Below are 12628 nucleotides of genomic sequence, written 5' to 3' on the forward strand. Positions count from 1 at the left end.
TAAACCAGTAATCTAACAAGACTATGAAGGAGCCTGCTTTGCCAGCCTAAGGAAAGAAATCCCTCGCAGGCTGTGAGAACCGGGTCTCACTGGGTCTGTGACACAGCATGGTCACTGCCAGCATCACAGTCCAGGTGGGCCCCATGGGTGAGGGGAAGAGCAGCTGCCCAGGGTCCGACCAGGGCCTTACCCAGCACCCGCACCACTCTGGGTGCCGCCGTCCTGTGCTGGGTGCTCTGAGGAACAAGTGCGCCTCTTCCTGCGTACTTCTGAGGCCGGGTCCCATTCCCTATGGTTTCCTAACTGTGTGTGTCACTGATCACAGATCCAGATGGGAACAGACCAACATAAAAACCCTGAACCACAGCCAAATCCTTGCCGAGCCCACCTGGGGTTGCCTGGCTTTCCTGGCAGACACCCCAGTGCCACCATCACAGAGAGCAGAAGATGAGAGCCAGCACCCAGACAGACCAGCCGTGCCTGCAGTTGGAGTGCTCAGAGGACCAGGCCAGGCACACGTCCTGCCTGGGACAACAGGGTGGCCACTGCCAGCCACTGGGGTGGGGGAGGATCGTGTGTCCTGTATCACATGCAATGCAAATGGCTCGCAGCTCCTTGGCCTGGGAGGGTCAGGGCTCACACCAGTCTGTCACCCTGTGTCACAGGTGTCTGCTGTTTCATCTCCCTTGCTGGACCCACTCCTGCAGGGGTCAGGGCGCGCTGGGGCAGCTCCCATGCCCATGTCCTGACAGCAGGGCCCAGGGACGGGAACCCCAGCCCCAGCACAGCCACATCCACCCACCCCAGAGAAGTGGGTTTGCTCAGTGAGTGGCTTTGGTCTTTGAAGTGGGAGGTGAGGCAGGGCACTGCACCGGTAGTGCCAACACCCTGGGAAGCCGAAGCAGGAGCATCGTTTGAACCTAGGAATTCAGGGCCAGACGAGGCAATAGTGAGAACCATCTCTGAAAATAAAAGTGAGAAATGGGAAAAATATTACAAAAACATTCACCTGTCTCAAGCATTTTATCATCTGTGCTGTATGCAGCAGCAAGGCCTCTAAAAAGGAGGGCTTCAGGGTTTTAGAACAAGAGAACCACGTGGAAGAGTGCGGCCAGTGCTTCCCAGCATCTCACACTGCTCGTCCGAGCCCACAGGCAGGAGCGAGGACTCTGTGAGGAGAGCAGGGAGGCATGTGCTCTCGGTCCAGGCAGGACACCCAGGAGCACATTTGACTCGAACGGTGCCCCGGAGCCGAGAGCAGCTCTGCCTGTCCTGACCACAGGAGGATGTCCCTGAGAAGCGCTGGGACCTGGAGCTGGAATTAGGGCAACTGCTGTCCCTGGTGCCAGGTGGCCACCCTAGGGGGTACACACACTCCTCCTTGTCTGTATGTCTTGTCTCTCTGTCTGCCCTGGGGTGGCCTTGCCCTGTTCAGGTGGCCACAGCTTTTCCGAGCTGTTCCATGTGAGTGGCCTTGGCCCTGTGTCCCCATCCCCAGCTCCAACAGCTGACCAGTGGCTCTGAGAGCCCCTGTCCTGCACAGGAGAGGACTGAGGCCAGGCCACCCTGGGCAGGCTCTGTCAAGGCAGCCTCAGAGAACAGAGCCACACAGGACACAGCTGGGTCCTCTGGGTGGAGCTGGGAGGCCACTCCAGAGAGCTACAGTCACAGGAACTCCAGCCTAATGGCCCCCAGGCCTGCGGCCGCTCATGCTTCCCTGGGTGCCAGCCAGCCTGTGCTCACCTCAGAAAAAGGCCACATCCTCCAACCTACCACCAACACGGCCGCTCCAATGGAGAAGACCACAGCCACGTGTGTCCCAGGCACGAGGGCCTCCACAAGGAACGAGGACTGTGAGAAGAGCGTGGAGCACCTTCTCTCCTCAAAACTGTCTGTGATCTCTCTCCTGCTAGTCCCTGGGACACCTGGCCACCAGCTGAGTTTGTCTCAGACTGCAGCTGAGCGACAAGTGGGGCCTTGAGCAGCTGCTCTTGCCTGTCATGCTCAGAATGCAGCAGAGGCCTGAGAATCCCAAGGCAGGAAGACAGCTGGCAGAAAGGGTACCAGTGCCCCTACCTTTCTGCCTGCCCCGCAGCGTGGGACGCTGCCTCCTGGCAGGAGGGAGGTGTGGTAGGCTGTAACTGATGCCATGAGGCTCAAAGCCTCCACACCTCAGCTTGGGAGGGCAGGAGGGTGTCTGGAGCCCTTTCTAGCCTTCAGACACCTGGTCCCACTGCACGGGGTTCCAAGGAGCAGCCCCTGACTGGGAATCGCGCTGGGTGAGTTCAGAGGCAGAGGAAACTGTGGTTAAGAAGTGTGGAGAGCAGTCCCCTCTGGGTGGGGGAAGGGACCACACAGACCAAACAGCTGCTCAGGATTCCCAGTCCCAAACCACAGAACCAGCCATGGGGGAGATGAGAAAAAACTGAGAGGTTTGTGCCCTGGGGAAGCCAGCAAACCATGGGGCGAACCCGAAACTGGAATGGGGAGCTTCACAAGCAGCACTGACCTCCTCACAGCGTCCAGGTCCAGATCCAGGTGTCGGCGACCCCCACAAGGGCCCCCGTGCCCCAGCCCTGGCTGCACTTGGTGGTGGGCAGATCCCCAGCTTCCATCACCATGCAGCACACCCCTCCCCGCCTGGCCACCCAAGGCTGCCTCTCAAGAGGACACCAGTTTTAGGACCCTGCATGGAGGCCCTGGGTGCCTCAGTCCCCAGCATGCAGACAGCACCTGTATGAGCTGGACATGTGCCACTGTGCTTGTTTACTTGTGAAGAATTTCTGGAGGAGGAATGCTCTTGTCACTGGAAACCAGCTCTGGCAAGGAGGTCAGACAGCTTTTGTTCATGCTGTCAGCCTGTTTGAAGGTGACGTTAGTCAGCTTTCTGTCACTGTGACCAAACTTTCCTGAGAGAATAAGCTTACCCAGAGCAAGGGTGGTTTTGGTCCAGGATCTGGGTCTGCGGTCCTGGCTGGCACGGGGCTGAACCCCTCTGGTACCTCTCTGGGGGAGACAGAGAGAGAGTGAGACAGAGAGCCAGAAGGAGAGACGATGGAGACAGCTACACAGACACAAACACAGGCACATGGACTGACCGGCTCAGGAGAGCTCTGCTGGGCCAGGCGACAGAGCTTCATTTCAGTTCTCGAGGCTGAGCTGTCTCTCGCGGGCTCTTTCTCAGTGACTGTGGTTAGGGTAAATTTATCACTAGATCTCAAATCAAAATCCCCCGTACACCTGGAACCCTCTAAAGTTCCCTGCCCTCTCTGCTGGCACTGGGGCCCCTCCTGGCTGTCCCTGGGCTGCTGGCCAAGCAGCTGCCCCACCCTCAGCACCGCATCCCCGGGCTCACAAACACTGTGGCCCTGCAAGCTGCCATATGGGGGGAGTGGCTCTGATGTAAGACCCTGAGGACATCCTTCCCTTGCAGCTGATCCTGCAGAGCAGAGGGCTGGGGCCTGTGGCATGCAGGAGGGTGTCTCAGATGCAGATCTCAGAGCCACCTCCATGTCCAGAGGAAAGCCGAGATGAGTGAGATGCAGGTGAGGCTGCGGGTGTCCAGGCCAAGTTGCACCCCACAGCATGCCGAGAGCAGGCACAGTCTGGCAGCTCCAGACCCAGCACGTGGACATCAGTCTTCCAGTTCCCTTCTGACATGGGGACAGAGATAGGGAGAGGGTGCTGTGTGGAGCTGAACGGAACCCGGCTGGGGGAGATGACTTCCCACAGCTGGGACTGGGCGTCCTCCAGGGCCATACACGTCCTTGTCCACGCTGTGCCCCAAGCGCCGTCTCCTTTACCTCAGTGTCCCTCCCTCAGCAGCTCTGGGCCACCTTGCTCTGATGGAAACTGGACACCCACTCTCCCTGATCCCCCATCACCTCTCGTGGGGTGACTGAATTCTGCACCAGATGCCACGCTGTGGTCTGCATGTTGACTGCAACTCCTCTAGCAGCAGCAGAAGCAGCAAGAGCAGCAAATTCTCCCAACTTCTGCGGTGCTGACACTGACTGCTGTGCCTTAGAATTTGCTAGCTGGTGCTGTCTTCAAGACATTCCTGGTTTATCCTTTATGGTTTAGCTGTGTAAGCCGCAAAATCAGCTTTCAAAGGTGTGAAGAGCCTGCTCCAATTCTGACTGATTTCGTGGCCTCTCTGGCTCAGGGCTCGGGTGTCTTAGGTGTGTTAAGCCTTTCAATTTACAAACACAGTCAACACCACTGTCTTTTTTTAGGCCTCCCCGTTTCCTCCAGTAGTGGCTTTGGATTTCTGTCAGACTTGTTCCTGATATCTGATGGTTTGCAGTGATATTATAAGTAACTTTACATATTTTTCCTTTTTTAAAATGCTCTGTTGCCCATGTAGAGATGGTTGCTTTCCCACAGGGCCCTCTGTCTGCTGACTTTGTGTGCAGTCACTTGGTGTCACGTGATGAATCCTTTGTGGAGTCGAGGCCTCGCTGACCGCAGCCGCTCAGCCTCCTTCTCTCGGCCCCGGGCACAGGGTGGGCAGCAGTGCAGATGGCCAGCCTCATGTTCGGTAACTCTGGCTGGCAGTGCCCAGCGAGCCAGCGTTTCTCTCGTGTGGGGCAAAGCAGCCATGACACTGGGGGAGCCCAGTAGCACAGGGCTTGGCCAGGCGGGCATTAGCGTCCTAGAGAAAGTGAGAACAAAGGGAGGGAAGGCCAATGACCTTATCACAGCTGGGGAAGCCAGAGCCAGACTGGGACCAGCCTGTAGCCACTCCGTGTTCTGGGGCTCCTGCCAGCCTGCGCCTCCTCTCTGTGATGGCCAGGGTTGCGCTGACCTTGAGTGCCGAGTCAGCTACCACTCAGTCGTGCCACAGCTCTGTCCCCTGTGCTGCCAGTGCCCAAGGAGGGTTGGATAGCTCAGGCCTGCCGACGCACCGGGAGGATGGAGACACCATGTCTGGCCATGCGCTATGCAGCAGTCCACTCCATCAGGTCCAGTAGGGTTTGTCCCTAGCACCACGTGGCAATGGGACAGACTGCACATCACCCATGAAAGTTGGAGGACTTAGCCTGGGGTCCCTGGCACTTGTCCACACAAGGACAGAGCCTAGAAAAGCCGAGCAGAGTCACAGAGGACGCCCAGAGATGGCTGTGTGCTCTGTCCCTTTCTGGATCAGACAGGGATCTTCCTCTGTCTGTCCTCACAGCTAAAGGTCTGAGTGGGTCACTTCTTCCCACCCTTTTGGTCTCCTGGGCCACCCATTCCCCTGCCACCTCAGCCAGGCCAGCGTGGGTGAAATTGCTTGGAGCCCTGGGTGGTCTCCCAGGTCGCTCTGTAGGAGCAGGCCTTGCACCTAGAGCTACAGCCTGGACCTGTACTGTGCAGACCCTGCTGGCCTCACAGCTGTCCCTACATGTCCCCAGCACTGGCCCTGTTCTCTGATGCCTCCTCCCAGATGCATTTCCTGCTCAACTGGAGCAGGCTGGGGTTGGGGGACAGCTTCTTGGCAGTGACCCTCCCCTGCTGTGCCCCACCCCTTTGTGCCCCACCTGGGCTTGGCCACATGGATCTGTGCACTGCCCCTCAGATTTGCCTTGTGTTTTGGCTTAGGCTTTGTCTGGAATTACTTCTTGGAACAAGTTAATTATAAAATTCTCTGCTGAGTTAATCAACAGAGAATTAGAAGTAATTGAGTTAGAAACACTTACTGAGCCCAGGACGGTGCTGCTGATTAACAGAATCCTCTTACCCTAGTCTTCATCTCCATCGTTGAAAGCTGTTCTCCCTTAATTAACCTTCTGCATTTTCTTAAAGCTCTCAGTCAGCCACTGACTGCTCCATGCTGTGGAGGCCCGCAGGGTGCAGGGCAGGCCAATGTGTCAGGGAGAGACACGGCTCCACCTTCACACTGTGGCCATCAGGCTGAGGCGGGTCACAGTGCCTAGCAGGAAGGACCCTGGGGCCCCCATGATGGCCGTGAGGGTCCCCTTCCCAGATCTCAGCCTCAGGACAAGGAGCTTGCTGTCAGACCCCGGCAAGGCCGGCTCAGTGCACTTCAACCCGGCTTCTGGGGAGCAAGCAGTGGGGACCGAAGTCTATACACGGTGGAGGAGTTTCCTGTCTGGATGGCCTGGGCAGTGGGGCACGTGGCCCTCAGGGGGTCCCTGAAGCTTGGGGCCAGTGCCAGGAGCTATGTGGGCAGAGTTCAGCCTCAGGCCCCACTTCTCGAGGGGACAAGCATTGGTGCTGGATATTGCCTGGCAGGTGCGGGAGGGAGTGCTGATTCTTCCTCTCCAACATACAGCACATAGTAAATAGATGGTAAGCAAACACTATTCAATCTGTTCCATCCTGGGAGCCAGCCAGGAGACCTCATGGCCACTTGAGGTGGCCGAGGTGAGCAAGGCAGCCGCCGTTCCAGGCATGGTGTATAGGGCTGCTGGCTTGAGGTGATAGTGTGGCTGAGGGAGGAGGCCAGCAGTCAGATCTGAGTGGCAAGGCAACAGTCAGGAGCCACTGCCAGAGCCAGCAGTATGCACGGTCAGTCGGGGCAGAGTCCACGCACCAGCATCCCACTGGGAATTCACTGGCCCCCTCCAGCACCAGGCCGTGTGGCTGGCTCACGGCAGGTGGGATGTGGGACAGTGACCCCATGGATCGGGGCCAGCACCATGCTGGAGCTCCTTTTAGGTGGGGCTGGATGCCATCTCTTGGGTCACTGACTGGTTTCTCTATTAGTGACCAATGGCCTGGGGCCAAGTGTGCTGTGCCAGAGCCCTTGGAAGCATCTCTCGGTGTCTCTGGCAGAGGAGCTGCCATGGGTAGTGGGCACGTTGTGTGGATGAAGGAGGAACTCTGAGCATGGAGGGACCACTTCTGAAAAGGTGGTTCCCTCTCCCTAGAGGAGTACCGGACACCTGGCACACACAGCGGGCCAGCCAGAAGGCACTCATGCACATGGGAGGCTGGATTCTCAACTCCCAGGAACCCTTGCTGCACAGGTTGCCCTCCCTCCCACTGCCCAGGCCCTGCTGAAGCCGGCGTCCTTCCCAAGGTCCAGACAGTACTCATCCCTGGATCTGTGCGAGCCCTGGGGTGCTGAACAGGCAGGGTGGATCCTGGTTTCCTGTTCAGGCCTAGGTGGGCTCTGCCCTACAGCGACCTTGTGCACAGCTCCAGTTCTGAGTGTGAAGCCATGATGGGTTCGGTTGGACGGGGCAGGATTCACATGCCCTAGAGACACACAGCACCACCGCCTCTCAACCTGCATGTGCCACTGTCCCCAGACACAGGGCACTGTCCCTGCCCCATGCTCCTGGGACCGCTGCATCTGCTCATGTGGCCATGGGCACAAGGACAGCAGAGCCCTGCTGGGCTCGGTGTGCATTCGGGGAGCTTGCTGTACATCTCTGGCCCTCGGAATGGAATGCACAGGCCTCTAGGCCATTAGGGTAGCACAGGCTGCTGGGCTGCAGGTGCTGGGAAGGGCAGTGGCCTTCCCAGGACTGTCACCTGGGGCTGACCACAAGGCTGGTCCATAAGAGCCCAGCACAGCCTCCGCATCTGTGGGGTGTTGGGAGTGTACAGGGCGCGCTGTGGGCATGGCTGAGTGTGGCGAGTGGTGTTTATGTGGTGGGTGTGCACCATGTGTGCATTTGGGGTGGGTAGATAGCAGGTCTGGGGCATGGGGTGGTGTTGCCTGTGTTCACGGGGGTGTGAGGGATGCATGCACAGAGTGGGTTGTGCAAAGCTGTGCATGTGTGTGTGCCATGTTGTGTGGAATGTGTGTAGAGTGTGCTGTGTGTCTAAGTGTGTTCCGTCTGTGCAGGTATGTATGAGAGCAGTGTGTGGGAAGTGTGTGTAAGGGTGGGGCACTGTGGAATGTGTGTGTGTGTGTACGTGTGCTTTGTGAGCAGTGTGTGTGGTATGCAGTGTGGTGTGGAATGGACACGGTGTGTGTAGAGTGTGTGGTGTGATGTGTGTGGCCCGGTGTGACAGGTGTGCAATGTGTTGTATGCACATTGTGCTGTGTGTGTGTGCACATTGCCCTGCACATTGTGTGCTTGCCCTGTATGCACATTGTTGCATTGTGTGTGCGCACGTCTATGACATAGCCTCTCGACCCCGCCTGCCATGTGGCGCCCAGCCTCCTGGGAGGAGAGTGGAGCTGCACTGCAGGGCCAAACCCAGCTGGGCCCAGACCCGCCCAGGGCTACCAGAGCGAGTTGCTCCCACCCTGCTGGGGCAGCACACGCGGCTCTGCTTTCCCGCTCCTGTTCCTTTGCTTCCTCTTTTCATCGACTGTGTTTAATGGAAAGAAAAGCTGTCGTTGAATCCCGGCTTCCTCATGGGGCTCATGTCCTGGGAGGAGGCAGTGCCACTGTGGTCAGGGATTCAGGGTTGCAAACTTGCCCTGACCCAGGCCTTTGTCTTCAATGGCAGCTGAGTTTCCCTCCTCAAAGGTGTTGGGAGCTCCCGGCTGAGTTCTGAGCCATTGGGGCACTGTCAGCCGTGTGTGTGTGTGTGTGTGTGTGTGTGTGTGTGTGTGTGTGTGAAAATAGGCCAGGACTTTCTGTCCTGTTAACTAAGAGAAAATGCACAGGTGTATTTTCTGACAGCCACCACTCAAAGACAGCTGAAGCAGTTTTAGTTTACTTCCCCCCCCCCCCAGAAGATCACTACAGCTGTGACGCAGATCTGGAACCCATCCCAGAGAATCCTGTTCCATAAAAGCTAAGCACAGTGAGAGCCAGGAGCAGTGGAGAGCTCTCTGGCAAGCGCTTCGGAGCCCTCAGTAGCCCAGCAGCTGGGAGCCAAGAGCCCAGAGCTCAGGGCTGGAGGAGCAAGGCTCCGGCCCTTTCGGCCTCTTCAGGTCTGGGTGGCCCTGCTTCCCATCTGAACCCGGGATGGGATGAGATTGCGCATGCACGATGACACACACTGGTTTAGCTCTGAAAAGCCTGGTGGAGAAGGTCTTCCAAAGGCACAGACAGCAGGATGCATCCAGCCAGGAGCAGATGCCCATCTGGCCGGCAGCTCAGGGTAGACTCGGGACTTGGTCCTGGGGTGTTTGGCCTCTGCTTCTTCCAAATCCAAGAACATCCCGCATCCGGTCCTGCACACAGCTGTGGCCTGGCTGGGCTTCAGTCTGCTGCCGCTAGGCCCTGCAAGTTCCAGGGAGCCTGCACCCACATGCAGTCTTGCTCACCCCACAGCGTGGTCCTTCCAAGGGGCCTTGCCCTCAGCCCCATGGGCTCTCCCCTCCAGCTTGGCCTCCCCATCTTGGAGCCAGGCCCTACCCCACCAATCTCCCTGCTGAACACCCTTGGCCCACTGGTCAGTGTAGCCCACACTCGCCGCCCCACTCCCTCAGCCTCCTGTCCCCTGGCACTGCTGCAGTGGCTTCCTCGTGTGTCCTGGAGTTGTCGCTGACCCCACTGAGTCACTGCCAGGGGCGTCTATTGGGCCTCACCTTGTGTGATTTCCACACTGCCCTCCGCAGTGACCGTGCATCCATCTGTCCATCCGTCTGCCTATCTATCCACCCACAAGTGCACCACGAGGTTGTTCCATGTTTTGTCTGGCTCAGGCTTCCTGGCTTCTGCTCTGGCCCCGCCCACCTCCCCTGCCATCCTCTGGATCCCGCACCCAGCCCCTTCTCCTATGCACCGTGCCCCCTTGCCACACACCCCTACCTCACCTGTCTACAGAAAGGTGTGGAAGGATCAGCCTAGCAGCTTCATTTCCAACACTAACCACTGGAACAGCCAGGTGCATCTCAGCCAGAGGCTGGGTGCATAAGTGAGGGCGCAGCACAGCAAGAACAAACCGCACGTGCTGGTGGGCTAGAAGCACCTTTTCATCGGAAAAGCCACGAATGTGGGCTGAAGTGTGAGTCGAGGGCCACTGGAACAGTAGCCTATGGTCAGCACCCCAGCAAGGAGCACCTGCTTCCCTCGGGGGCGATGAGCCACCTGCCCCAGCACCTCTGTGAGCCAGCACCCTCCCCCACAGATGCGGGCCATGCCAGGAGAAGGAACCTGATTTCCTTGGACCAAGTCCCCAAATTTAGGAATAAACCCCTTTGTCAGCACCTCCTGAGCCCAGGTGCTCACGGGGACCTTAGCCAATTCTTTCCATGGAGATTTCTGTAAAATGAAAATGTTTCATTTCTGAGAAGCACGACCTAATCACAAGTTATTGTGGCCATTGAGAAATGAAATGTTTAATTGCTAAGTAAAACAAATTAAAATTCATTTAATCTCAAGAAAAATAAAATTGAGCAAAACTTTACACATGTGTAAACACACACACACACATGCATGTATACTCACCTGATGAAGTACTTTTATTTCATGGGTGGCTTAATTGTAAAATTCTGATTCTCTGTCTTCCATCTGCTCTGCGTGAGCAGCCTTTTCTTGCCTGTCTTGAGTCCTGCCTTGAGATGCAAAATGACACCAGAGGCCGGTGGGGAGCACTGTTGTCCTCGGCCCCTTCCCAGCAGCACTGGGTCCCCAGGTCCCCACGTTTGGCCTGAGCTTCCCTGGCAGGGCACTTGGCAGTGGCCCTGACAACAATGAGGCATCTGAAGAGAGCACCCCACTTGTTCTGCACAAATCAGTGCACCACGTCTTGTTTCTTTAACAACTACAGCAAATCTGATTTAAAATATTTTTTGTTTTGAAATTGAAACAAAAAAACCTTACAAAAAAGTGAATGAATTGGTGGGTAAAGATAAAATATGATTGAAATTATGATTAATATTCAAATTAGAAAAAATCATTACAGTAAAGATAATTGCCCATGAGTCCCCTCACAACCCTCCCCTGGTTCCAGTCACACTCATCCCATCTCTCCTGTGGCTTTCTGAAGCCCGATGGAGTCCTCTTTCCTGAGGGTCTTCTGCTGTGCCGTGCTGGTTGTCTGAAGGTGTCTTTTCAGAGTCATTTTTACTTTGGGCTTTGGGGAAAAGACAGCAGTCACGTGGTGTCAGAGCCAGACCGGTGGATAAGGTGGATGACGACACTAAGTCTTGGTTTCTTCCTCTTCCTCCTCCTCCTTCTTCTCGTCTTTTCTTCTTCCTCCTCCTCCTCTTTCTCCTCCTCTTCTTTTTTTTTTCAGACAGGGTCTTGCTATGCAGCTTGAACCCACCGTGCAGCCCAGGCTGGTCTTGAACTCACAGACTCATGTTTTTGTCTGACAGAAACTGCTATAGGCATTCTGAATCAATTCAGGACATTGAAGCAGCCACAAAAAGACACTCACAACAGAAGACTTACAGAGCTGCTCCGGAAAGTGACCAGAATGATGGGCCCGTGTTTGCAGTGAGGGGAGGGCATGTGCTCTACTGTGACACCGTGTTTTGAACTGAGTGTTCACTGTGTATTCTGGTGTTCTTGTATCATCACCAAGTGAGCTCACTGTCCCCAGGGGGCAAGGGCAGCGTGGCACCTCAGAAGTCCCTCGGCCCTCCCATCACTCCCCCAAGGCCACCTTCAGTGCCATCATTGCCCTAGGTGAGTGCTGTCTTTCTGAGACTTCTAAGGCAGCACCCTGCAGCACAGAGTCACCGGTGCCTTCCCTCCCTGGCCTGACAGTCTTGTGAAGTCACTCGTGGTGCTGTGCGCAGCTGGACTTGGCTGTCCTCGGTGCTGGCTTCCACTGACTCCCGTTCTCCCGCTGTGTGGCTAAGGGGTGCGTGCCTGTGCCAGTGCTGGCTGAGCAGGCAGTGCACTGAAGATGCTTCTCTGTGCCCTCTGCACAGAGTCCGCCTGGGATTCTGTGGCCTACACACCCGTGTGTAAAGCACGACGCTCGTGTGGTCTTTGCTCCAGTAGGTGGCACCGCCTGCGGCCCCATTAACAATTTGCTCCCCCCCACTGGCCTCCTTCCTGCAGGGCAGTGCTTCACTGCCCTGCAGGAAGGCCCTAGGTGGTTTTAATTTGCACTTTTCTGATGACTAAGGGGTCAGAGGCTTTTCCGTTTGCTTTTTGGGCACTGGATGTCCTTTTGTGACACTCCATCAGGGTCCATTTTTCCATTCTGATGTCTTGCTTCCCGATGTGTGTGTGTCCTCACAGTGCATCCTCTGCAGACACAGCCAAGCAGACGTCTTCCACTTGAGGCTCTGCCCTGCTCTGCGTCTCCCCCTCCATGCACTCTGCCTGGTCCTTCTCCCCAGACTTGGCCCTGCCGGCTGCCCTGTAGGTCTCCGGGGCCTTTAAAAGATTCCCCAGCTTTCCTTGGTGTTTCAGAGAAGAACCTGGGAAACTCCCGGCAACGGCCACTCACCCTTCAGGTTCACTCTTCCGGCTTTTCCATGCTTCTAGACATGTCCTCCAGTGTCATTTCTAGACTTAATATTGTAAACATTCTACATTAATTTTTATTGTAGCAGATGACTGTTTAGTGACCTTACACCTGTGCAGTAGCGTTCTGTGGTTTACAGCTTGAAGCCCCTTTTACTGTAATTATGTTACACGCTATTCACTGCAGGTGCATGAGGTTGACGGGAATTTCCCAAGTCAGCTGTATTGGCAGTGATGAGTGCTAAGCCCCTTGAAGCTTACAATGGCCCCAGTCAGTATTCTAAATCTTCTAGAACACTCTCAGTTTCTAATACAGTGAGCAGTAGGTAGCCTCATATTCCTAG

This window comes from Cavia porcellus, unplaced genomic scaffold (genome assembly GCF_034190915.1).
Source record: "Cavia porcellus strain 051 isolate PalLab524CR breed Dunkin Hartley unplaced genomic scaffold, mCavPor4.1 scaffold_6, whole genome shotgun sequence".
Lineage (NCBI taxonomy): Eukaryota > Metazoa > Chordata > Mammalia > Rodentia > Caviidae > Cavia > Cavia porcellus.